The sequence below is a fragment of the Rhinichthys klamathensis genome, unplaced genomic scaffold (assembly GCF_029890125.1).
Source record: "Rhinichthys klamathensis goyatoka isolate OS25496 unplaced genomic scaffold, OSU_Roscu_1.1 h1tg000010l_1, whole genome shotgun sequence".
In the NCBI taxonomy this organism is placed as follows: domain Eukaryota; kingdom Metazoa; phylum Chordata; class Actinopteri; order Cypriniformes; family Leuciscidae; genus Rhinichthys; species Rhinichthys klamathensis.
Window position 1 is genome coordinate 1,867,634 of NW_026606563.1, and position 24,460 is coordinate 1,892,093.

Below are 24,460 nucleotides of genomic sequence, written 5' to 3' on the forward strand. Positions count from 1 at the left end.
AATTGAGGAGGCGGGCCCCGAGGTTTTGGCGGGAAATTCAAACCCTCAGCCAGCCTCAGGGATTGGACAGGAAGGAGGAAGTGGGGCGGCCACAGGGGCGGAGTCAATTCTGGCAGTTGGTGAGGGGGAGGAAGCCAATCCTCAAAATGAAATTGAAAAAGAAGACAGTATGGAGGATGAAGAGGAGGAAATGGCTTCCTCCCTAGTAACCGTGTCTGAGGTTAGTGTGTCCACGAGTGGGAGTGAAACAGATGTTTCGCTCCCCGATGCTCAAGTGCAGAAAAGAACTGCGAGATCTCCTCTGGTTCAAACAGAGGAGAAAAAGCTGCGGGTAGCGCATCGGCTAGATAGTTCCCCCCTGGAAGATCTAGCCCGTATGTGGCCCGCAGAATCTCCTAATGAAGTCTCCTTTCTGCATTTCAAGCTAAGAACATCGTCGCCAAAGGATTCGCAAGAGGCCTACTCTGCGAGCCCTGAGGCGTCAAGCACTTGCCCCCCTGATCCCAGCTCATCTGGGGAAAAGGGAAGGCAAGTGCAACAAGAAATAACACGATTTTAATTATATCTCTGTAGTCCCTTGGTTGCTTTTAAATGTCTCACACCCTTTTAACCATACTGCTCATGGCTCTCACTATCTCCACAATCAATGTGAGAAGTGTGAAGAGCAATACACGAGCACAGAGTGTGTTATCCTTTTTAAAATCTTTTAAGTCAGATGTGTTTTTATTGCAAGAATGTGGTCTGCCTTTTTTAACAAATTACAGGAAGTGGGAGGAGATTTGGACCCCAGGACTTTCCATCTGGAGTGGGTCCAATTTTAACAAAAACGACGGTGTTGCTATTTTAATAAAAAATCCCCATGTTTTGGTGAAGGGCAGCACTGTGGTGAGGGACGGGCGGGCAATTTTAGCTAGTCTGACTTTTTTAGGTAAGGATTTTAACATTTTAAATGTGTATGGTTTTACAGGTAAAAACAACAGGTATGAGCTTTTAGAAGACCTGCAGCCCCACATGCTAGGTAGGGCTCCCCTAGTGGTAGCAGGGGATTTTAATTGTGTTTTATCAAGACAGGATAGAAAGAGGGTAGGAGAGGATTTTAAGGTCGACAAGACATCGGTTTTATTACAAAATATAGTCAAAGATTTTAAGTTAGTTGACTGCTTTAAAACAATGCATCAAAGAGAGGAGGGCTTCACCTGGTTCAGTGGTGATGGCACCAGAGCCTCTCGAATTGACTATGTTTTTACAAGGGACTGCCCGCCGACCGATGCTACATTGAGCCCCCTCTTCTTTTCTGATCACATGATGCTCTCCTGCACCCTTTCACTACCCACGGGTGTGACTGTAGGGGGAGGGCTGTGGAAGCTGAACTGTTCCCTATTAGAGGATGAGGAAGTGATTAGTGAATATAGGGAGCAGTTCAGCCAATGGCAGACCCTCCAAGACTTTTTCGACTCACGTGCACAGTGGTGGGAGATGGTGAAACAAAGGACAGGAAGGTTTTTTAAACAAATTGGAAAAGAAAAAAAGAATAAAGAAAAAAGACGCATGATGGGGCTGCAAAAACGACTGCAGAGATATTTTAACCTTTTAAACAGTGGATTGGATTTTACAGAAGAAATTAAAGAATTAAAGAAAGAAATGTCAGATTTGTCCGAAACAAAGAGTAAAGGTGTCATTTTAAGATGTAAGGAGAGAGAAATAGAAGAAGGGGAAAAGTGTACTAGATATTTTTTTAAAAAGACAATATCACGGGGAGGGTCAATTAATACTTTAAAAACGTTTACAGGTGGGGAGGCAAATACAACAGATCTGATTTTAGGGGAAATTGAAAGTTTTTACAATAATTTATACAGCACTAAAGAGGTACACAATAGCATCTTAGAGGAAGTTTTAGGGTTTTTAGACAAAAAGGTAAAGAGTCCAGATGTGCTTTTATCCCAAGATTTTACTCCTTTAGAAATGCACAAAGCGCTAAAAGGTTTTAAAAAGGGGAAGTCCCCAGGCTTGGATGGACTCCCCTTTGAGTTTTATCTGACTTTCTGGGACATTTTAGCACACGACTTAATGACAGTTTTTAAAGAACTTGAGACTCTTGACAGACTTCCAGACAGCTTTAGAGTAGGGATAGTTACATTACTATACAAAAAAGGGGACAAGACTGACTTGAGAAACTGGCGACCAATCACTCTTTTAAATTATGATTGTAAACTTTTTAGTAAGATTTTAGCTACACGTATGTCGACTGTTTTAGAGGACGTAATCCACCTGGATCAAGCATGCGCTGTGCCCGGCAGGAAGATCACGGACAGCCTGGTACTGATCAGAGACGCCATCTGTTTTGCGAGAGACAGAAACATTCGGCTAGTAGTCCTAAATTTAGATTTCGAAAAAGCCTTTGACCGCGTCTCGCACCAGTTCCTTTTTAAGGTACTGGGCAAAATGGGGTTTCCAGGGAGGTTCATAGCCTGGGTGGGACTGCTGTACAACGATCTGTCTAGCAGAATTTTGGTTAACGGGCATTTATCCAAAGCTGTAAAACTCTACAGCGGCGTCCGTCAGGGGTGTCCTTTATCTCCCCTTCTGTATGTGGCTTGTATTGAGCCACTGGCACAAATCTTGAGAAGGGATAAATGGATTAAAGGACTAGACATCCCAGGGACTGGTGGACTGACGGCGACTTGTGTTTTATATATGGATGACGTGACCCTTTTAGCGACTGACCTTTTATCAGTACGAAGAGCAATGGACTTGACTGACTGGTACGGTCGGGCCTCGGGCGCCAAGCTCAATAGGAGTAAGTCCGAGGCCCAGCTCTTCGGGCCGTGGGGGAACGTAGACATAGTTGGACTAGATTTGGATTTTAAAGACAATGATTTGAAAATTTTAGGTGTAAAATTTGACAGAGAGGGTGGAGGACAAGGAAACTGGACTGACATGTTAGGGAAAGTCAGGCAAAGACTGGGCTTTTGGGGACTGAGACAATTGACGTTTGAAGGCAAGATTTTAATTTTTAAAGCAGCGATTTTACCACTAATTTTACTTGTCTGTTCTGTTTTTAGTCCCCCAAGACGATTCCTGGCCAAGCTGGAGAGGGCGGTATTTTATTTCCTGTGGGGGTCCAAGTGGGAACGACTAAAGAGGGAGGTCATCAAAAAGAAAAAAGAAAATGGCGGGAAAGGCCTCCCAGACCCCCACCTTTTTTTAGGCAGCCGCTTTGCCGCCCTCCACATCCAATACGCCCTGACCCCATCCAGAGAACACAAGACAGCAGCCATGACCCGATTCTGGATGGGGTCATACCTAAGAACTTTGAAAATTTTACCCATTGATCTTAAAAGTCCAGTGTCTTTTAATTTGTCAAAAGAGCATAGTTTTATTAAGAAATTTTTAAAGAAATATCTTTTAGAGACAAATGATGCCACCATTTTAACTAACCATAAGTCTCTTATCTCTCTTGTGCAGGATCGGGAATCGGTGAGTCCGGTTCCAGGCCTCACACTAGGTGAGGCCAAAGACGTTTGGAGGAACGCAGCCCACCCAGCTCTCCAGAACAGGCTGAAAGACTTGTCGTGGATGGTGGCTCATGAGATCCTCCCGGTCAGGGCGGTCATGCACTCCAGAGGCATGGCCAAAAACTCCACCTGCCCACGGTCCGGATGTGGTTCCCCGGAGACCGTCTACCATCTGCTCTGGGAGTGCGGCGCTGCGCGGGACCTGTGGGCCAAGACCGGCCCCCTGTTTTTCCCGTGCCTGCCAGCGGGTGGGGCCCAGGTGGACTACAAGCTCACCATCCTGGGGGTGGGTCAGGGCTTGAAGGAGCTTACATCACCCCAATTCTCCTCGCTCTGGCTCACCCTAAACATGATCAAGGATGCCATCTGGGTCACCAGAAACCTGCTGGTGGGGAAACGCGTTACGGTGCCCCTCCACGCGTGCGAGCAACTGATAAAATCAACGCTGCAGGAGGCGCCGGACGTCGTTATTCGGATGGGGGGGCCGGGCCACACGGGGAAGGTCCCGGCCGCCACCGACCCTGGCCGCCCGTAGATGCACCCTCACCACACCGGCTACGGGAACAGCGGGCCAGCGGGCCGGAGGAGAGGGGATCTCCGCTGGGCACCGGAAGCGGGGAGTCTGGAGCCTGTTCTGGAGACCTGGAGTGAATGGAAAATCTTGATAGGGACTCACCCTCGATCCTGTACAAGAGATGTTTTATTTGGCATGTTTTATTTGTTTTACAGTTTTAATTGCATTTATTTTCATCCATTTAACTTTCTTTTAAACAACAAATATCAACATACATGGACTTTTAAACTACACACCACACAAAACTGATTTTTAAACGTTAAATGTGTCATTTTTGTTTTAAAATGTGATTTTTAAGAAAGGAAAAAAAAAAAATGTGGAAATGGAAATAATGGAAAAACTGTGAAAATAAACTTTTTTCGAAAGAAAAAAATCTGTTCTTATCAGTTTAATATCTGATACGTGCCCTACCCGGGCACCATATATTAAATTGCTTTTTGGAGCTGGAAGATGGAATAGGGGCTTGCTCCGTCCACTCCACGCATCGACCCGGTATTGCAGTACTTCTGGGAACGGTGCACCCCCCTAAAGTGTTCAATGAAAGAAATGTTTTGGTGTTATGTGGCAGCAGGTGTTAATGGAAGTAGTGTGTATTGTCGTGTTGTAGGTGATCATATACTATACTAGTAAAGGTAGAATCGTGGTGTAAAAAAAAAAAACTCTGTTCCTATCCGTTTAATATCTGATTCGTCCACTATCCGGGGACTGCGTATTAAATAGATTTTTGGCTCACGGAGCCGGAGCATGAAAAAACAACAAAAAAGCCCGCCACTGCACATTTTTGATGTCTCTCTTATCTCTTGGAGTCTTTACTAACGAGCTGATGAGTTGAATCAGGGGTGTGTGTGTGTTTGATTGTCAAACCGTTGGTGAGGATTGCGAAGAGGGACAGGGTGCTTCTGACTGAAGGCCTGGGAATTCATACTTACCTGGCAGGGGAGACACCATGATCAGGAAGGTGGTTCACCCAGGGCGAGGCTCGGCCATTGCACTCCGGTTGTGCTGACCCCTGCGAATTCCCCAAATGTGGGAATCTCGACTGCATAATTTATGGTAGTGGGGGACTGCGTACGCGCTCTCCCCTGGACACACTGGTTAAAAGAGCAGATTGTTAAAGTTCCACTTATGTTTTTCTTCTTCTTCTTCTGATAGTTGATGACCTAGGAAGTCCAGATAATTTTAACTGCAGTGGTTAATCGGGAGATATAAAACAACCTCTGTGAAAGGAGGTTTTTTCTTTTTTGTTTAAATGGATTTGTTTTATTCTTCTTCAAATAATCTCCAATATTTAACAAACGATTTGATTCACAGCAGTTGTCCTGGAGGCAAAGTTGTTCGTAATGAGGAGGTCTATCATGTGGTATGAATACCTTGTGCATGTGTGAAACATCATGTGATATACAGCCGTCTATGGCCGTATTCATGTTGTTGTTTTTTCTGTTTACAGCGCCACCAAGTGGCCAGTCGCCGCATCCCTTTTCACGTGACCACAGGCTGAGCCCGTACACAGGTGTACCGAGTTGGGTGTAATTGTCTCATTCCGTTGGCGAGTTATAGCCATTTAAGTTAAGCCTCGCCTCGTTTTGGCGTCCGGTCGCCAACGCGAATGGAAATTCCGACTTTTTTCATGATCACTGTTGGCAGTCAGACTCCAGAGAATCTTTCTGCACCGGTTTGGGTCAGATCGGGCAAAAAACCTAGGACTAGTGTGCAAAAGTAGGTTTTTCAGAAAATCCAAAATACCCGAAAACCATCCAATCCGAGGCGTGCGTCTTGTTCGGCCCGAGCCAAGGATTCCGGTCATGTAAGACACTTGGGTCTGCGACGGACGGTCGAGGAGTTACGAGCCATTTCGTACTTTTGATCGCTGCAGCGCCACCCTGGGGCCGATCGGGGCGAGCCTTGGTGATGTTGTACACCGGGCGGGTACTAGCATCCGTCAGAGTTTCAAGTCTCTACGACGTACGCTTTGGTCTGCCCGCTCACTTTTAGGGCAGAATGTTGATGATCCAAAATCCCAGGTTGCACTCCAGAGTGTCGTGTTGTGCACTCTGTTGTGATCCATTTTCGGTGTGACAACCAATCTGAGCTGAGCTTGTTTGTTGGCGACCTTAGACCCTCTCGCCGCGGCCCAGGTGGGCGTGGCTTTTGCCGGCTCCCCCGCCTCTGCGTCATTTTGTCATCGCTTCTCGGCCTTTTGGCTAAGATCAAGTGTCTGGTCCAAGGGTAGAGACAGCGATCGCCTCTTGGAGGTTTTTCCGGCTCGGGTCCTTCAGTGGCTTGAGCCTCAAACTTTTGAGAGGTATATTGACAGTGCGTTTTATCCGGACGACTTGGTGTTCCAAGGTAAGTTATTTATTTATTTATTTATATATTTATTACTGGTTTTTAAGGTTTTGTTTTAAATAGCTGTTGGTGTCTCCACCATGTCGGCTGCTCGTGCTGGCATGCGGAGGCACCACAGCGTGCGTTTTTTATTTAAAGAGGTGGATGGTAAGCTCCTGGGGTTGTCACGTCTTGACTTCTCCAGGAAGCTGATCCAGAAAGCCCTTAATTTTAAACCTGATGACTTGAACTGCTTAGTAACTCTCCCCCTGAACAAAGGTTTTGATTTAAGTTTCAAAAGTGCTTCCCTGTTAATTGAATTCTGGCAAAGATTTGATGCATGCAAAGCCCAATTCTCTATGTTTACTGTGGAGAAACTCTCTGACAATTCATTAAAAACTGTGATTGTCAGGATGTTTAATGAAACCGTTAATGGGGAGGACATTTGTGTCTGGTTGGGCAGATTTTGCACTGTTCGGGGGCAACCAGTCAAAGTGTTAGATGAAGATGGTATCTGGAATTGCTCCTGGCGAATTCCCATTAAACAATGGGAAGACGCCGGGGGTTACCAGGGCCTGAAACATCTACCTTCAATGATTGTGTTGGGAGAGAACAGAGGCTACATTCACTATCAAGGAATGCCTAAACTGTGTAGGAAGTGTGGGAGAATGGGGCATTTAGCCGATGCATGCAAGGAATTAACATGTGGGAAGTGTAGAGGAATTGGTCACATTTTTGAAGAATGTACCATTGGCAGAAGGTGTAATCTTTGTGGTGAAACCAACCATCTCTACAGAGATTGCCCTAAGAGTTTTGCCAACAAATTGAAAGGCAACAAAATGGCCGCCCCACCCAAAGAACAAACGAAAGAACAAAGAGAGGAGGAGGCGGGCCCTGAGGTTTTGGCGGGAATTTCAAATTCCCAGCCAGCCTCAGGGATTGGACAAGGAGGAGGAAGTGGGGCGGCCTCAATTGTTGAGCCATCAAATATAAAAGAACAGAGGGAGGGAACCACTCCCCAGCAAGACACAAGTGAGAACAAAATGGAGGATGGGGTGGAGGAAACGGTTTCCTCCCTAGAAACAGTGTCGGAGGCTAGTGTGTCGACTAGTGGGAGTGAAATAAATTGTTCTCTCCCCAATGCTCAAGTGCAGAAAAGAACTGCGAGATCTCCTCTGGTTCAAACAGAGGAGAAAAAGCTGCGGGTAGCGCATCGGCTAGATAGTTCCCCCGTGGAAGATCTAGACCGTATGTGGCCCGCAGAATCTCCAAATGAAGTCTCTTTTCTGCATTTTAAGCTAAGAACATCGTCGCCAAAGGAGTCGCAAGAGGTTTTCTCTGTGAGCCCTGAGGCGTCAAGCACTTGCCTCCTTGATCCCAGGCTCTCTGGGGAAAAGGAAAGGCAAGTGCAACAAGAAATTACATGATTTTAATTATATCTCTGTAGTCCCCTAGTTGCTTTTAAATGTCTCATACCCTTTTAACCACACTGCTCATGGCTCTCACTATCTCTACAATCAATGTGAGAAGTGTGAGGAGCAATATAAGAGCACAGAGCGTTTTATCTTTCTTAAAATCTTTTAAGTCAGATGTGTTTTTATTGCAAGAATGTGGCCTGCCTTTTTTAACAAATTACAGGAAGTGGGAGGAGACTTGGACCCCAGGACATTCCATCTGGAGTGGGTCCAATTTTAACAAAAATGACGGTGTTGCTATTTTAATCAACAATCCCAACATTTTGGTGAAGGGCAGCACTGTGGTGAGGGATGGGCGGGCAATTTTAGCTAATCTGACTTTTTTAGGTAAGGATTTTAACATTTTAAATGTGTATGGTTTTACGGACAAAAATAACATGTATGAGCTTTTAGAAGACCTGCAGCCCCACATGTTAGGTAGGGCCCCCCTAGTGGTAGCAGGGGATTTTAATTGTGTTTTAAACAAGAAAGACAGGAAGAGGGTAGGAGATGATTTTAAGGTTGACAAAACATCGGTTTTATTGCAGGATTTAGTTAGAGATTTTAAACTAGTACACTGTTTTAAAGCAATGCATCAGAGAGAGGAGGGCTTCACCTGGTTCAGTGGTGACGGCACCAGAGCCTCTCGCATTGACTACATTTTTACACGGGACTGCCTGCCAACCGATGCAACATTAACCCCCCTCTTTTTCTCAGATCACACAATGTTGTCATGCACCCTTTCACTACCCACCGGTGTGACAGTAGGGGGAGGGCTGTGGAAGCTAAACTGCTCCCTTTTGGAAGATAAAGAAGTAGTTAGTGAGTACAGGGAGCAGTTCAGCCAATGGCAGACCCTCCAAGACTTTTACGACTCACGTGCACAGTGGTGGGAGATGGTGAAGGAACGGACAAGACAGTTTTTTAAAAAGATAGGAAAAAATAAAAAGAATAAATTAAATCGATGCATGATGGGGCTGCAAAAACGATTACAGAGGTATTTTAATCTTTTAAATGATGGGTTTGATTTTAGTGAAGAAATTAAAGAAATAAAGCAAGAAATGTCAGTTTTATCCGAAAGCCAAAGCAAAGGTGTCATTTTAAGGAGCAGGGAGAGGGAGATAGAGGAAGGTGAAAGGTGTACCAGGTATTTTTTTAAAAAGATTATTTCACGGGGTGGGGCAATTACTGTTTTGAAAAGTGGAGGAAGGGAGGTTTACACTACAAAAGAAATTTTAAAGGAAACTGAAGTATTTTATGAAAACCTATACAACACCAAAGAAGTTCACAATGACACATTAAGGGAAGTTTTAGAGTTTTTAGAAAAGAAAGTCGACAGTGAATGTACAATTTTATCTCAAGATTTTACCATTTTAGAAATTCACAAAGCTCTTAAAAGTTTTAAACGAGGAAAGTCCCCTGGTGCAGACGGACTTCCTCTGGAGTTTTATTTAACTTTTTGGGATATTTTAGCGTTTGACTTACTGACTGTTTTCAAAGAATTCGAGACTCTTGAAAGACTTCCTGACAGTTTTAGAGTAGGGATAGTTTCACTTTTACACAAAAAAGGGGACAAGACGGACTTACGGAACTGGCGACCCATTACTCTTTTAAACGTTGACTGTAAACTTTTTAGCAAAATTTTAGCCACACGCATGTCGACAGTTTTAGAGGACGTAATCCACCCGGATCAAGCATGCGCTGTGCCCGGAAGGAAGATCACGGACAGCCTGGTGCTGATCAGAGATGCCATCTGTTATGCGAGAGACAGAAGCATTCGGCTAGTAGTCCTAAATTTAGACTTTGAAAAAGCATTCGACCGCATCTCGCACCAGTTCCTTTTTAAGGTACTGAGTAAAATGGGGTTTCCAGGGAGGTTCATAGCCTGGGTAGGACTGCTGTACAACAGTCTGGTCAGCAGAATTATAGTTAATGGGCATTTATCCAAAGCTGTGAATATCCACAGCGGCGTCCGTCAGGGGTGTCCTTTATCTCCCCTTCTGTATGTGGCCTGCATTGAGCCACTGGCACAAATCTTGAGAAGGGACAAATGGATTAAAGGATTAAACATTCCAGGGACTGGTGGACTGACGGCAACCTGCGTTTTATATATGGACGACGTGACCCTTTTAGCAACGGACGTTTTATCGGTACGAAGAGCAATGGACTTGACTGACTGGTACGGTCGGGCCTCAGGCGCCAAGCTCAATAGGAGCAAGTCTGAGGCCCAGCTCTTCGGGCCGTGGGGGAACGTTGACACAGGTGGACTAGATTTGGATTTTAAAGACAATAATTTGAAAATTTTAGGTGTAAAATTTGACAGAGAGGGTGGAGGACAGGGAAACTGGACTGACATGTTAGGGAAAGTTAGGCAAAGACTGGGCTTTTGGGGACTAAGAAATCTGACGTTTGAAGGCAAGATCTTAATTTTTAAAGCCCTGATTTTACCACTGATTTTACTTGTCTGTTCTGTTTTTAGTCCCCCACGAAGTTTCCTGATCTACCTGGAGAGGGCAGTGTTTTATTTCCTGTGGGGCTCCAAGTGGGAGCGACTCAAAAGAGAAGTGGTGAAGAAAAAAAGAGAGAATGGCGGAAAAGGGCTCCCAGACCCCCACCTGTTTTTAGGCAGCCGCTTCACTGCCCTCCACATTAAATACGCCCTGACCCCATCCAGAGAACACAAGACAGCAGCCATGACCCGATTCTGGATGGGGTCGTACCTAAGATCTTTGAAAATTTTACCAGTTGATCTTAAATGTCCAGTGTCTTTTAATCTGTCAAAAGAACATCTTTTTATTAAGAAATTTTTAAAGAAATATCTTTTAGAGACAAATGATGCCACCATTTTAACTAACCATAAGTCTCTTATCTCTCTTGTGCAGGATCGAGAATCGGTGAGTCCGGTTCCAGGCCTCACACTAGGTGAGGCCAAAGACGTTTGGAGGAACGCAGCCCACCCAACTCTCCAGAACAGGCTTAAGGACTTGTCGTGGATGGTGGCTCATGAGATCCTCCCGGTCAGGGCGGTCATGCACTCCAGAGGCATGGCCAAAAACTCCACCTGCCCACGGTCCGGATGTGGTTCCCCGGAGACCGTCTACCATCTGCTCTGGGAGTGCGGCGCTGCGCGGGACCTGTGGGCCAAGACCGGCCCCCTGTTTTTCCCGTGCCTGCCAGCGGGTGGGGCCCAGGTGGACTACAAGCTCGCCATCCTGGGGGTGGGTCAGGGCTTGAAGGAGCTTACATCACCCCAATTCTCCTCGCTCTGGCTCACCCTAAACGTGATCAAGGATGCCATCTGGGTCACCAGAAACCTGCTGGTGGGGAAACGCGTTACGGTGCCCCTCCACGCGTGCGAGCAACTGGTAAAATCAACGCTGCAGGAGGCGCCGGACGTCGTCATTCGGATGGGGGGGCCGGGCCACACGGGGAAGGTCCCGGCCGCCACCGACCCTGGCCGCCCGTAGATGCACCCTCACCACACCGGCTACGGGAACAGCGGGCCAGCGGGCCGGAGGAGAGGGGATCTCCGCTGGGCACCGGAAGCGGGGAGTCTGGAGCCTGTTCTGGAGACCTGGAGTGAATGGACAATCTTTGTAGGGACTCACCCCCGATCCTGTACAAGAGGAGATGTTTTATTTGGCATGTTTTATTGTTTTATAATTTTATTCCTATTTACTTCAATCCATTTACCTTTCTTTTAAAACAACACACACAAACATACATGGACTTTTGCACGACACACGACCAAAACATAAAACTGATTTTTAACCGTTAATTGTCATTTTGGTTTTAAGACATGTTTTGTTTTAAATATGTGATTTTTAAGAAAGGAAAGAAAAAGAAAAAAATGTGGAAATGGGAAAAATGGAAAAAATTGTGACAATAAACTTTTTTCGAAAGAAAATCTGTTCTTATCAGTTTAATATCTGATACGTGCCCTACCCGGGCACCATATATTAAATTGCTTTTTGGAGCTGGGAGATGGAATAGGGGCTTGCTCCGTCCACTCCACGCATCGACCCGGTATTGCAGTACTTCTGGGAACGGTGCACCCCCCTAAAGTGTTCAATGAAAGAAATGTTTTGGTGTTATGTGGCAGCAGGTGTTAATGGAAGTAGTGTGTATTGTCGTGTTGTAGGTGATCATATACTATACTAGTAAAGGTAGAATCGTGGTGTAAAAAAAAAAAACTCTGTTCCTATCCGTTTAATATCTGATTCGTCCACTATCCGGGGACTGCGTATTAAATAGATTTTTGGCTCACGGAGCCGGAGCATGAAAAAACAACAAAAAAGCCCGCCACTGCACATTTTTGATGTCTCTCTTATCTCTTGGAGTCTTTACTAACGAGCTGATGAGTTGAATCAGGGGTGTGTGTGTGTTTGATTGTCAAACCGTTGGTGAGGATTGCGAAGAGGGACAGGGTGCTTCTGACTGAAGGCCTGGGAATTCATACTTACCTGGCAGGGGAGACACCATGATCAGGAAGGTGGTTCACCCAGGGCGAGGCTCGGCCATTGCACTCCGGTTGTGCTGACCCCTGCGAATTCCCCAAATGTGGGAATCTCGACTGCATAATTTATGGTAGTGGGGGACTGCGTACGCGCTCTCCCCTGGACACACTGGTTAAAAGAGCAGATTGTTAAAGTTCCACTTATGTTTTTCTTCTTCTTCTTCTGATAGTTGATGACCTAGGAAGTCCAGATAATTTTAACTGCAGGGGTTGATCGGGAGATATAAAACAACCTCTGTGAAAGGAGGTTTTTCTTTTTTGTTTAAATGGATTTGTTTTATTCTTCTTCAAATAATCTCCAATATTTAACAAACGATTTGATTCACAGCAGTTGTCCTGGAGGCAAAGTTGTTCGTAATGAGGAGGTCTATCATGTGGTATGAATACCTTGTGCATGTGTGAAACATCATGTGATATACAGCCGTCTATGGCCGTATTCATGTTGTTGTTTTTTCTGTTTACAGCGCCACCAAGTGGCCAGTCGCCGCATCCCTTTTCACGTGACCACAGGCTGAGCCCGTACACAGGTGTACCGAGTTGGGTGTAATTGTCTCATTCCGTTGGCCAGTTATAGCCATTTAAGTAAAGCCCGCCTCGCCAACTCCAACGGTCGCCAACGCGAATGGAAATTCCGACTTTTTTCACGATCACTGTTGGCAGTCAGACTCCAGAGAATCTTTCTGCACCGGTTTGGGTCAGATCGGGCAAAAAACCTAGGACTAGTGTGCAAAAGTAGGTTTTTCAGAAAATCCAAAATACCCGAAAATCTCGCCAGCGCGACCATCCAATCCGAGGCGTGCGTCTTGTTCGGCCCGAGCCAAGGATTCCGGTCATGTAAGACACTTGGGTCTGCGACGGACGGTCGAGGAGTTACGAGCCATTTCGTACTTTTGATCGCTGCAGCGCCACCCTGGGGCCGATCGGGGCGAGCCTTGGTGATGTTGTACACCGGGCGGGTACTAGCATCCGTCAGAGTTTCAAGTCTCTACGACGTACGCTTTGGTCTGCCCGCTCACTTTTAGGGCAGAATGTTGATGATCCAAAATCCCAGGTTGCACTCCAGAGTGTCGTGTTGTGCACTCTGTTGTGATCCATTTTCGGTGTGACAACCAATCTGAGCTGAGCTTGTTTGTTGGCGACCTTAGACCCTCTCGCCACGGCCCAGGTGGGCGTGGCTTTTGCCGGCTCCCCCGCCTCTGCGTCATTGTGTCATCGCTTCTCGGCCTTTTGGCTAAGATCAAGTGTAGTATCTGTTCTTATCAGTTTAATATCTGATACGTGCCCTACCCGGGCACCATATATTAAATTGCTTTTTGGAGCTGGGAGATGGAATAGGGGCTTGCTCCGTCCACTCCACGCATCGACCCGGTATTGCAGTACTTCTGGGAACGGTGCACCCCCCTAAAGTGTTCAATGAAAGAAATGTTTTGGTGTTATGTGGCAGCAGGTGTTAATGGAAGTAGTGTGTATTGTCGTGTTGTAGGTGATCATATACTATACTAGTAAAGGTAGAATCGTGGTGTAAAAAAAAAAACTCTGTTCCTATCCGTTTAATATCTGATTCGTCCACTATCCGGGGACTGCGTATTAAATAGATTTTTGGCTCACGGAGCCGGAGCATGAAAAAACAACAAAAAAGCCCGCCACTGCACATTTTTGATGTCTCTCTTATCTCTTGGAGTCTTTACTAACGAGCTGATGAGTTGAATCAGGGGTGTGTGTGTGTGTGTTTGATTGTCAAACCGTTGGTGAGGATTGCGAAGAGGGACAGGGTGCTTCTGACTGAAGGCCTGGGAATTCATACTTACCTGGCAGGGGAGACACCATGATCAGGAAGGTGGTTCACCCAGGGCGAGGCTCGGCCATTGCACTCCGGTTGTGCTGACCCCTGCGAATTCCCCAAATGTGGGAATCTCGACTGCATAATTTATGGTAGTGGGGGACTGCGTACGCGCTCTCCCCTGGACACACTGGTTAAAAGAGCAGATTGTTAAAGTTCCACTTATGTTTTTCTTCTTCTTCTTCTGATAGTTGATGACCTAGGAAGTCCAGATAATTTTAACTGCAGTGGTTGATCGGGAGATATAAAACAACCTCTGTGAAAGGAGGTTTTTTCTTTTTTGTTTAAATGGATTTGTTTTATTCTTCTTCAAATAATCTCCAATATTTAACAAACGATTTGATTCACAGCAGTTGTCCTGGAGGCAAAGTTGTTCGTAATGAGGAGGTCTATCATGTGGTATGAATACCTTGTGCATGTGTGAAACATCATGTGATATACAGCCGTCTATGGCCGTATTCATGTTGTTGTTTTTTCTGTTTACAGCGCCACCAAGTGGCCAGTCGCCGCATCCCTTTTCACGTGACCACAGGCTGAGCCCGTACACAGGTGTACCGAGTTGGGTGTAATTGTCTCATTCCGTTGGCGAGTTATAGCCATTTAAGTAAAGCCCGCCTCGCCAACTCCCAACGTTTTGGCGTCCGGTCGCCAACGCGAATGGAAATTCCGACTTTTTTCATGATCACTGTTGGCAGTCAGACTCCAGAGAATCTTTCTGCACCGGTTTGGGTCAGATCGGGCAAAAAACCTAGGACTAGTGTGCAAAAGTAGGTTTTTCAGAAAATCCAAAATACCCGAAAATCTCGCCAGCGCGACCACCCAATCCGAGGCGTGCGTCTTGTTCGGCCCGAGCCAAGGATTCCGGTCATGTAAGACACTTGGGTCTGCGACGGACGGTCGAGGAGTTACGAGCCATTTCGTACTTTTGATCGCTGCAGCGCCACCCTGGGGCCGATCGGGGCGAGCCTTGGTGATGTTGTACACCGGGCGGGTACTAGCATCCGTCAGAGTTTCAAGTCTCTACGACGTACGCTTTGGTCTGCCCGCTCACTTTTAGGGCAGAATGTTGATGATCCAAAATCCCAGGTTGCACTCCAGAGTGTCGTGTTGTGCACTCTGTTGTGATCCATTTTCGGTGTGACAACCAATCTGAGCTGAGCTTGTTTGTTGGCGACCTTAGACCCTCTCGCCGCGGCCCAGGTGGGCGTGGCTTTTGCCGGCTCCCCCGCCTCTGCGTCATTGTGTCATCGCTTCTCGGCCTTTTGGCTAAGATCAAGTATCTGGTCAGACGGTTGAGACTGCGATCGCCTCTTGGAGGTTCTTGGCTCGAGATCTCCCGGTATCCCGAGCCGCACATCTCTTGAGAGGTAGATTGACCCAGCTGATTTTACTCCGTTTCAGTTTTAAGGTAAGACCTGTTTTATCTATTTATTTATTTATCTATTTATTTATTTAAACTTTTATTGGTATTTTAAAGTTTTAGGCTGTCGGTGCCTCCATCATGTCGGCTGCCCGTGCCGGCGTACGGAGGCACCACAGCGTGCGTTTTACATTCAGAGAGGTTGAGGGGAAGCTTCTGGGTATGTCCCGCATGGACTTTTCCAGGAAGCTGATCCAAAAGACCTTACATTTTAAGCCTGATGACTTAAACTGTTTGATGACTCTGCCCCTAAACAAGGGATTTGATTTGAGCTTTAAGGCTGCTTCCCTTCTTAATGATTTTTGGCAAAGGTTTGAAACTGTGAAGGCCCAGTTCTCCATGTTCACTGTGGAGAAACTTTCTGATAACACACTTAAAACTGTGATTGTCAGGATGTTCAATGAAACAGTGACTGGAGATGATATTTGTGTCTGGCTGGGTAGATTTTGCACTGTTAGAAGTCAGCCTGTCAAAGTGCTAGATGAGGATGGCATTTGGAATTGCTCCTGGCGGATTCCCATCAAACAATGGGAAGATGCTGGGGGCTACCAAGGCCTGAAACATCTGCCTTCCATGATTGTGCTGGGAGAAAACAGAGGCTACATACACTATCAAGGGATGCCCAAGTTGTGTAGGAAATGTGGAAGAGTTGGGCATCTTGCCGAGGCATGCCAAGAATTAGTATGTGGGAAGTGTAAAGAAATTGGTCACAGTTTTGAAAAATGTACCAATGGCAGGCGGTGCAATCTTTGTGGAGAATCAACCCATCTCTACAGAGATTGCCCTAAAAGTTTTGCCAACAAGCTCAAAATGGCCGCCCCACAAGCACACCAAACAAGGGAACAAAGGAAGGAGGAGGCGGTCCCTGAGGTTTTGGCGGGAATTTCAAACCCCCTGCCAGCCTCAGGGATTGGGCTAGAGGGAGGAAGTGGGGCGGCCATAGGGGCAGAGTCAAATATTCAAACTGAAATAACCACTGAACTGAAAGTCACCACCAATGAGAAAGACCGGGAAAGAGAGGAGACAGATGAAGAAACAGTTTCCTCTTTAGAAACGGTTCCGGAAGTGTTTTTAGAAACCAGTGGGAGTGAAATTGACCTTTCATTCCCAAATGCTCAGGTGCAAAAAAGGCCTGCGGGATCTCCTCTGTTTGACACAGAGGAGAAAAAGGCTAGGGCAGCACATCGTTCGGATAGTTCCAACTTGGAAGATCCGGAACGTATGTGGCCCCTAGAATCCCCAAATGAGGTATCCTTTTTGCACATAAAGCTAAGAACATCATCGCCGAAAGAGCTACAAGAGGTTTCCTCTGTAGCCCCAGAGGTGGTAAGCATTAGCCTTCCTGACCCCAGTCCATCTGGGAGGAGGGAAAGGCAATTGCAACAAGAGATCACATGATTTTAATAATTTTTTTGTAGTCTTTTAATATCTTCTGTTTTAAATGTCTCATACCTTTTTAACCTTACTGCTCATGGCCCTCACTATCTCAACCATCAATGTAAGAAGTGTGAGGTCCACTATACGAGCACAGAGCATTTTATCCTTTTTAAATACTTGTAAATCAGATTTGTTTTTAATACAAGAGTGTGCTTTGCCCTTTTTAACCAGGTACACCAAGATGGAGGAGCTATGGGCATCTGGTCCCTCCATATGGAGTGGATCAAACCAAAATAAAAATGACGGTGTTGCTATTCTAATAAAAAATCCCCATATCTTGGTGAAGGGCAGCACAGTGGTGAGGGAAGGGCGGGCTCTTTTAGCAAATCTGAACTTTTTAGGTAGAGATTTAAATGTTCTTAATGTGTATGGTTTTACAGGAAAAAATGAAAGGTATGAGCTGTTAGAAGACTTGCAGCCCCATATGTTAGGTAGGGCTCCCCTAGTGGTGGCAGGGGATTTTAACTGTGTTTTATCCAAAAAAGATAGGAAGAGGGTAGGAGAGGATTTTAAAGTCGATAAGACAACGGTTTTATTGCAGGGCTTAGTGAGAGATTTTAAATTAGTCGACTGTTTTAAAAATGTGCATCAAAGAGAGGAGGGCTACACTTGGTTCAGTAGTGATGGCTCCAGAGCCTCTCGCATCGACTATATTTTGACAAGAGACTGCCCGCCAACCGATGCTACAGTGACCCCCCTCTTCTTTTCTGACCACTTAATGCTGTCTTCCACCCTTTCACTGCCCACAGGTGTGACGGTAGGGGGAGGGCTGTGGAAGCTGAACTGCTCCCTTTTAGAAGACGAGGATGTAGTAAAGGAATATAGGGAGCAGTTCAGCCAATGACAGACCCTCCAAGACTTTTACGATACACGTGCACAGTGGTGGGAGATGGTAAAGGACCGGACAAGACAGTATTTCATGAAAGTAGGAAGGGACAAGAAGAACAGGGAAAAGAGACACATGATGGGGCTGCAAAAAAGACTACAAAGATATTTTAATCTTTTTAATAATGGTTTTGATTTTAACGATGAAATGAAAGAGGTCAAAAAAGAAATGTCAGTTTTATCCAGTTTCCAAAGTAAAGGGGTTATTTTAAGAAGTAAAGAGAGAGATATAGAAGAAGGTGAAAAATGTACTAGGTATTTTTTTTAAAAGATATTAACAAGGGGAGGGGCTATGACCAGTGTAAAAGTAGAAGGGAGGGATGTAAAAACAACAGAGGAAATTTTAAAAGGGGTTGAGCATTTTTACCAGGAGTTATATAGTCCAGAAGAAGTACATGAAACCGCTCTAAAGGAAGTTTTACATTTTTTAGTCAAGACAGTAAATAGTCCAAATGAGCTTTTAATCCAAGATTTTACCATTTTAGAAACACAAAAAGCACTTAAAGGTTTTAAGAGGGGTAAATCCCCAGGGGCAGATGGACTCCCCCTGGAGTTTTATCTTACCTTTTGGGACATTTTAGCTCACGAACTATTGAATATTTTCAAAGACTTTGAGACCCTTGACAGACTTCCGGACAGTTTTAGAACAGGGATAGTTTCCTTACTTTACAAAAAAGGTGACCGGACTGACTTAAAAAATTGGAGACCTATTACGCTTTTAAATTTTGATTGCAAACTTTTTAGTAAAGTTTTAGCTACACGTATGTCGACCGTTTTAGAGGACGTAATCCACCCGGATCAAGCTTGCGCTGTGCCCAGAAGAAAGATAACAGACAGCCTAGTTCTGATTAGAGATGCCATCTGTTATGCGAGAGACAGAAACATTCGGCTTGTAGCCCTAAATTTAGATTTCGAAAAAGCTTTTGACCGGGTCTCGCACCAGTACCTCTTTCAGGTACTGCAAAAAATGGGCTTTCCAGAGAGGTTTATAGCTTGGGTGGGACTGCTGTATGAGGGCTTAGGCAGCAAAATTCTTGTAAATGGGCATCTTTCCAAAGCTGTAAATATCCACAGCGGTGTCCGTCAGGGGTGTCCTTTATCTCCCCTTCTGTATGTGGCTTGCATTGAGCCACTGGCACAGATCTTGAGAAGGGATACATGGATAAAAGGACTAGACGTACCTGGGACCGGCGGACTGACAGCAACGTGTGTTTTATATATGGACGACATCACTCTTTTAGCCACGGACATTTTATCCATACGAAGAGCAATGGACTTGACTGACTGGTACGGTCGGGCCTCGGGCGCTAAACTTAACAGAAGCAAGTCCGAGGCCCTGCTCTTCGGACCGTGGGACGAGACAGACACAGACGGACTTGATGTAGTTTTTAAGGACACTGATTTTAAGATTTTAGGAGTTAAATTTGACAAGGAAGGGGGTGGACGTGAAAACTGGACGGACTTGCTAGGGAAAGTTAGGAAAAGACTGGGGTTCTGGGGACTACGACAGATGACTTTGGAAGGTAAAGTTTTAATTTTTAAAGCCGTCATTTTACCTCTAATGTCACTTGTCTGTTCTGTTTTTATCCCACCTAGGAAATTCCTGAGGAACCTAGAGAGGGCGGTGTTTTACTTTCTGTGGGGGTCCAAGTGGGAAAGATTAAAGAGGGAGGTGGTCAAGAGGAGACCAGAAAACGGCGGAAAAGGCCTCCCAGACCCCCACCTGTTTTTAGGCAGCACTTTCACCGCCCTTCACATCAGATATGCCTTGACCCCATCCAAAGAAAACAAGACGGCAGCTTTCGTACGATTTTGGATGGGGTCCTACTTAAGATTTTTAAAAATTTTACCAGTTGACTTGACAACCCCTGTGTCTTTTAACCTGCCAAAAGAATACAGTTTTATCAAGAAGTTTTTAAAGAAGCACTTTTTAGAGGATCAAGAGGTCAAAGTTCTAACTAACCACAAGGCTCTTGTCTCTCTTGTGCAGGACCGGGAATCAGTGAGTCCAATTCCAGGCCTCACCTTGGGTGAGGCCAAGCAAACTTGGAAGAACGCTGCCCACCCTGCTCTCCGGAACAGGCATAAGGACCTAGCGTGGATGGTGGCCCATGAGATCCTCCCGGTCAGGGCGGTCATGCACTCCAGAGGATTGGCCAAAGACTCAACCTGCCCACGGTCCGGGTGTAATTGCCCGGAGACCGTGCGGCATCTGCTCTGGGAGTGCCGTGCTGCGCGGGACCTGTGGGCCAGGACCAGCCCCCTGGTTTTCCCGAGCCTGCCAGCGGGTGGGGTCCAGATGGACTACAAGCTCGCCATCCTGGGGGTGGGTCAGGGCTTGAAGGACATGACATCAACACAATACACCTCGCTCTGGCTCACCCTCAACCACATCAAGGATGCCATCTGGACCACCAGAAACCTGCTGGTGGGGAAACGCGTTACGGTGCCCCTCCACGCGTGCGAGCAATTAGTTAGATCTACGCTGCAGGAGGCGCCGGACGGCGTCATTCGGATGAGGGGGCTGCGGTCGCACGGAGAGGTCCCGGCCACCACCGTACCTGGCAGCCCGTAGATGCACCCTCACCAACGCCGGCTACGGGAACAGCGGGCCAGCGGGCCGGAGGGAGGGGACCTCCGCTGGGCACTAGAAGCGCTGGGCCGGTTGCCTGTTCCGGAGAGAGGAGTGATGGAATATCTTGATAGGGACTCCCCCCGGTCCTGCACAAGAGATGACTTCCTTTTTAGCATTTTATTTATTCTAAATATATTTATATATATTTATTTATGCTATGATTTAGTTTTATCCTCTAAAGATGTTTCTTAATACTTTTTAACAACAACACATCCACAAAGACTCTTGAAAAACACACATGGACTGAACAAACAAAACACAATCAAAAGGACTTTTAAAACAAAACAAACATGCATACACACATTTTTTTATTTTTTTTATTTTTTTATTTTTTATGATTCCACTGTGTTTTAATTTCTTTTTAATGTCTTTGTAAGTTGTATGTTGTGAAAACTGTGAAAACTGTGAAAATAAAACTTTTCGAAAGAAAAAATCTGTTCTTATCAGTTTAATATCTGATACGTGCCCTACCCGGGCACCATATATTAAATTGCTTTTTGGAGCTGGGAGATGGAATAGGGGCTTGCTCCGTCCACTCCACGCATCGACCCGGTATTGCAGTACTTCTGGGAACGGTGCACCCCCCTAAAGTGTTCAATGAAAGAAATGTTTTGGTGTTATGTGGCAGCAGGTGTTAATGGAAGTAGTGTGTATTGTCGTGTTGTAGGTGATCATATACTATACTAGTAAAGGTAGAATCGTGGTGTAAAAAAAAAAAACTCTGTTCCTATCCGTTTAATATCTGATTCGTCCACTATCCGGGGACTGCGTATTAAATAGATTTTTGGCTCACGGAGCCGGAGCATGAAAAAACAACAAAAAAGCCCGCCACTGCACATTTTTGATGTCTCTCTTATCTCTTGGAGTCTTTACAAACGAGCTGATGAGTTGAATCAGGGGTGTGTGTGTGTTTGATTGTCAAACCGTTGGTGAGGATTGCGAAGAGGGACAGGGTGCTTCTGACTGAAGGCCTGGGAATTCATACTTACCTGGCAGGGAAGACACCATGATCAGGAAGGTGGTTCACCCAGGGCGAGGCTCGGCCATTGCACTCCGGTTGTGCTGACCCCTGCGAATTCCCCAAATGTGGGAATCTCGACTGCATAATTTATGGTAGTGGGGGACTGCGTACGCACTCTCCCCTGGACACACTGGTTAAAAGAGCAGATTGTTAAAGTTCCACTTATGTTTTTCTTCTTCTTCTTCTGATAGTTGATGACCTAGGAAGTCCAGATAATTTTAACTGCAGTGGTTGATCGGGAGATATAAAACAACCTCTGTGAAAGGAGGTTTTTTGTTTAAATGGATTTGTTTTATTCTTCTTCAAATAATCTCCAATATTTAACAAACGATTTGATTCACAGCAGTTGTCCTGGAGGCAAAGTTGTTCGTAATCAGGAGGTCTATCATGTGGTATGAATACCTTGTGCATGTGTGAAACATCATGTGATATACAGCCGTCTATGGCCGTATTCATGTTGTTGTTTTTTCTGTTTACAGCGCCACCAAGTGGCCAGTCGCCGCATCCCTTTTCACGTGACCACAGGCTGAGCCCGTACACAGGTGTACCGAGTTGGGTGTAATTGTCTCATTCCGTTGGCGAGTTATAGCCATTTAAGTAAAGCCCGCCTCGCCAACTCCCAACGTTTTGGCGTCCGGTCGCCAACGCGAATGGAAATTCCGACTTTTTTCACGATCACTGTTGGCAGTCAGACTCCAGAGAATCTTTCTGCACCGGTTTGGGTCAGATCGGGCAAAAAACCTAGGACTAGTGTGCAAAAGTAGGTTTTTCAGAAAATCCAAAATACCCGAAAATCTCGCCAGCGCGACCATCCAATCCGAGGCGTGCGTCTTGTTCGGCCCGAGCCAAGGATTCCGGTCATGTAAGACACTTGGGTCTGCGACGGACGGTCGAGGAGTTACGAGCCATTTCGTACTTTTGATCGCTGCAGCGCCACCCTGGGGCCGATCGGGGCGAGCCTTGGTGATGTTGTACACCGGGCGGGTACTAGCATCCGTCAGAGTTTCAAGTCTCTACGACGTACGCTTTGGTCTGCCCGCTCACTTTTAGGGCAGAATGTTGATGATCCAAAATCCCAGGTTGCACTCCAGAGTGTCGTGTTGTGCACTCTGTTGTGATCCATTTTCGGTGTGACAACCAATCTGAGCTGAGCTTGTTTGTTGGCGACCTTAGACCCTCTCGCCGCGGCCCAGGTGGGCGTGGCTTTTGCCGGCTCCCCCGCCTCTGCGTCATTGTGTCATCGCTTCTCGGCCTTTTGGCTAAGATCAAGTGTACGCCAAATGGATGCACCGAGAGAGGAGATGCAGATGCCGACCATGATGGTGCGGTTGAGAAACACGGTCAGGATACAAGTGAAAGCGGATACGGATATGGAAGTAAAGAGAAGATTTGGACGGGACTTCGTGGTAACCGAGCTCTTGAGGGAAGTTTTTGGAATTTCAGCCTCACTAGTCTTTTGCCTGCAAGACTTTTCTTCTTCTTCTGGGTTTATGGACTTGACCTTTTTCCAGTTAAGGGATTGTGTTGTTTTTTTTGAAGCTTGGGAAAAGAAGAAAGACCATCAGTGTTTGAAAGGCCTGCAAATAATTCCAGCCTTTGCTCAGGACTTTTTACCTTTGACAATCCACGTTTACAACCCCTTTGTGGAGGACAGTGATGTGCTATCTTTTCTGGCTAGATATTGTGAGACAGTCAAAGGAGGTGAGCGTTTGAAAGACCGCTTTGGAATCTGGACTGGCAAGCGGAGGTATCTGGTGAAACTGCGAGTAGACCCAGCAGCACAGGGAGGCCTTGTGCACCCTCCAGGATCCTTTTTCATCGGGTCAAATAGAGGCTTTCTGCACTACCCAGGGCAGCCACTGTATTGCAGAAGGTGTGGCGCTCAAGGCCATGTGAAGGCGGACTGTGTAGGCCAACGGTGTCGCTTTTGTGAATCGTCTGAGCACGTGGCCTCAAACTGCCCAGAGCCTAAAAGATGCAGCTTGTGTGGGGAGAAAGATCATTTGTTCCGGATGTGTCCCAGCAGGCAGAAATCTTACGCCAGCCTGTTCAAAGAAGGGCACGATTTGCAGGAAGATTTTGCTGGCTTACTGGAGAGTGTGCAGGCGGTGATGAGCAGTCAAGAGGCTGGTCCCTCGTGTTTGAACGCCAAACCGGCGTCGGAGGAGCAGGCTGGAGAAACAAGGAATGCAGAGGGGCCGGGAAAGAGCGGGAAGGTGGAGGTGGAACAGCAGACGGCGTCATCGCAAGTGTGGTCTGAATTCGATGTGGCAGAGGTGCTGTGCGGAATCTATGAGACAGACCAGGGGGCAGTGGAGATGGCAAGTGGCGGAGAGAAACAGCTCCCTTCAGGTGATGGTGAGGGCCTACAGGAACAGGACACGCTGAAACTGGGTACGGGTCAAGGATTAAGACGTCGGAGGCCTTTGGAGGACAAGAGTGCAGAGGTCGAGCGAAAGTGCAGCAGGTTCCAGGCCCAAGAGCTGACAGCCAGAAGTGACTGGGGAGAGGATGGAGATGAGATGGACATTGAGATAGAGCTTCCTGAAGGGGAAGGGACATGCGGGAATGAGGGGAGGGTGAGAGTTTTTGAAAAGGTGAAATCTATTTTGGAAAAGAATACAGGGGGGGATGAGGGGGAGAGGGTGGAAGGGGAGGGGGGGGATTGGATGGAGGTATCAGGGGGGAGAGGGAGGGGAAAGAAGCGTTTGGGGAAGACAGACAGTAGGTGAATTTTGGATGTGGTGAAAATAAGGGTTCCTGTTCTTTTTCTTTGCTAAGAGTTTTTTTTTTCCATATGGTTTGTTTAAGGAAGGCAACATTTAATGTAAGGGAGGG

The 24,460-nt window shown here is 46.3% G+C and overlaps 5 non-coding genes and 3 pseudogenes across 5 annotated transcripts; all 8 read left to right on the forward strand.

Moving 5' to 3' along the window:
- The first annotated feature begins 4,437 nt into the window (after positions 1 to 4,437).
- On the forward strand, positions 4,438 to 4,615 carry LOC130095190 (U2 spliceosomal RNA; annotated as a pseudogene).
- A 395-nt stretch (positions 4,616 to 5,010) lies between these two features.
- Positions 5,011 to 5,174, forward strand: LOC130095289 (U1 spliceosomal RNA). The gene has a single exon (XR_008808080.1). It is a non-coding gene; the product is annotated as a U1 spliceosomal RNA (small nuclear RNA).
- A 6,581-nt stretch (positions 5,175 to 11,755) lies between these two features.
- On the forward strand, positions 11,756 to 11,928 carry LOC130095493 (U2 spliceosomal RNA; annotated as a pseudogene).
- Positions 11,929 to 12,323: 395 nt separating this feature from the next.
- LOC130095296 (U1 spliceosomal RNA) lies at positions 12,324 to 12,487 on the forward strand. Its single transcript, XR_008808082.1, has one exon. It is a non-coding gene; the product is annotated as a U1 spliceosomal RNA (small nuclear RNA).
- A 1,108-nt stretch (positions 12,488 to 13,595) lies between these two features.
- On the forward strand, positions 13,596 to 13,786 carry LOC130095391 (U2 spliceosomal RNA). Its single transcript, XR_008808100.1, has one exon. It is a non-coding gene; the product is annotated as a U2 spliceosomal RNA (small nuclear RNA).
- A 398-nt stretch (positions 13,787 to 14,184) lies between these two features.
- On the forward strand, positions 14,185 to 14,348 carry LOC130095299 (U1 spliceosomal RNA). The gene has a single exon (XR_008808083.1). It is a non-coding gene; the product is annotated as a U1 spliceosomal RNA (small nuclear RNA).
- Positions 14,349 to 21,013: 6,665 nt separating this feature from the next.
- LOC130095438 (U2 spliceosomal RNA) lies at positions 21,014 to 21,187 on the forward strand (annotated as a pseudogene).
- A 395-nt stretch (positions 21,188 to 21,582) lies between these two features.
- LOC130095358 (U1 spliceosomal RNA) lies at positions 21,583 to 21,746 on the forward strand. The gene has a single exon (XR_008808094.1). It is a non-coding gene; the product is annotated as a U1 spliceosomal RNA (small nuclear RNA).
- The last annotated feature ends 2,714 nt before the right edge of the window (positions 21,747 to 24,460 follow it).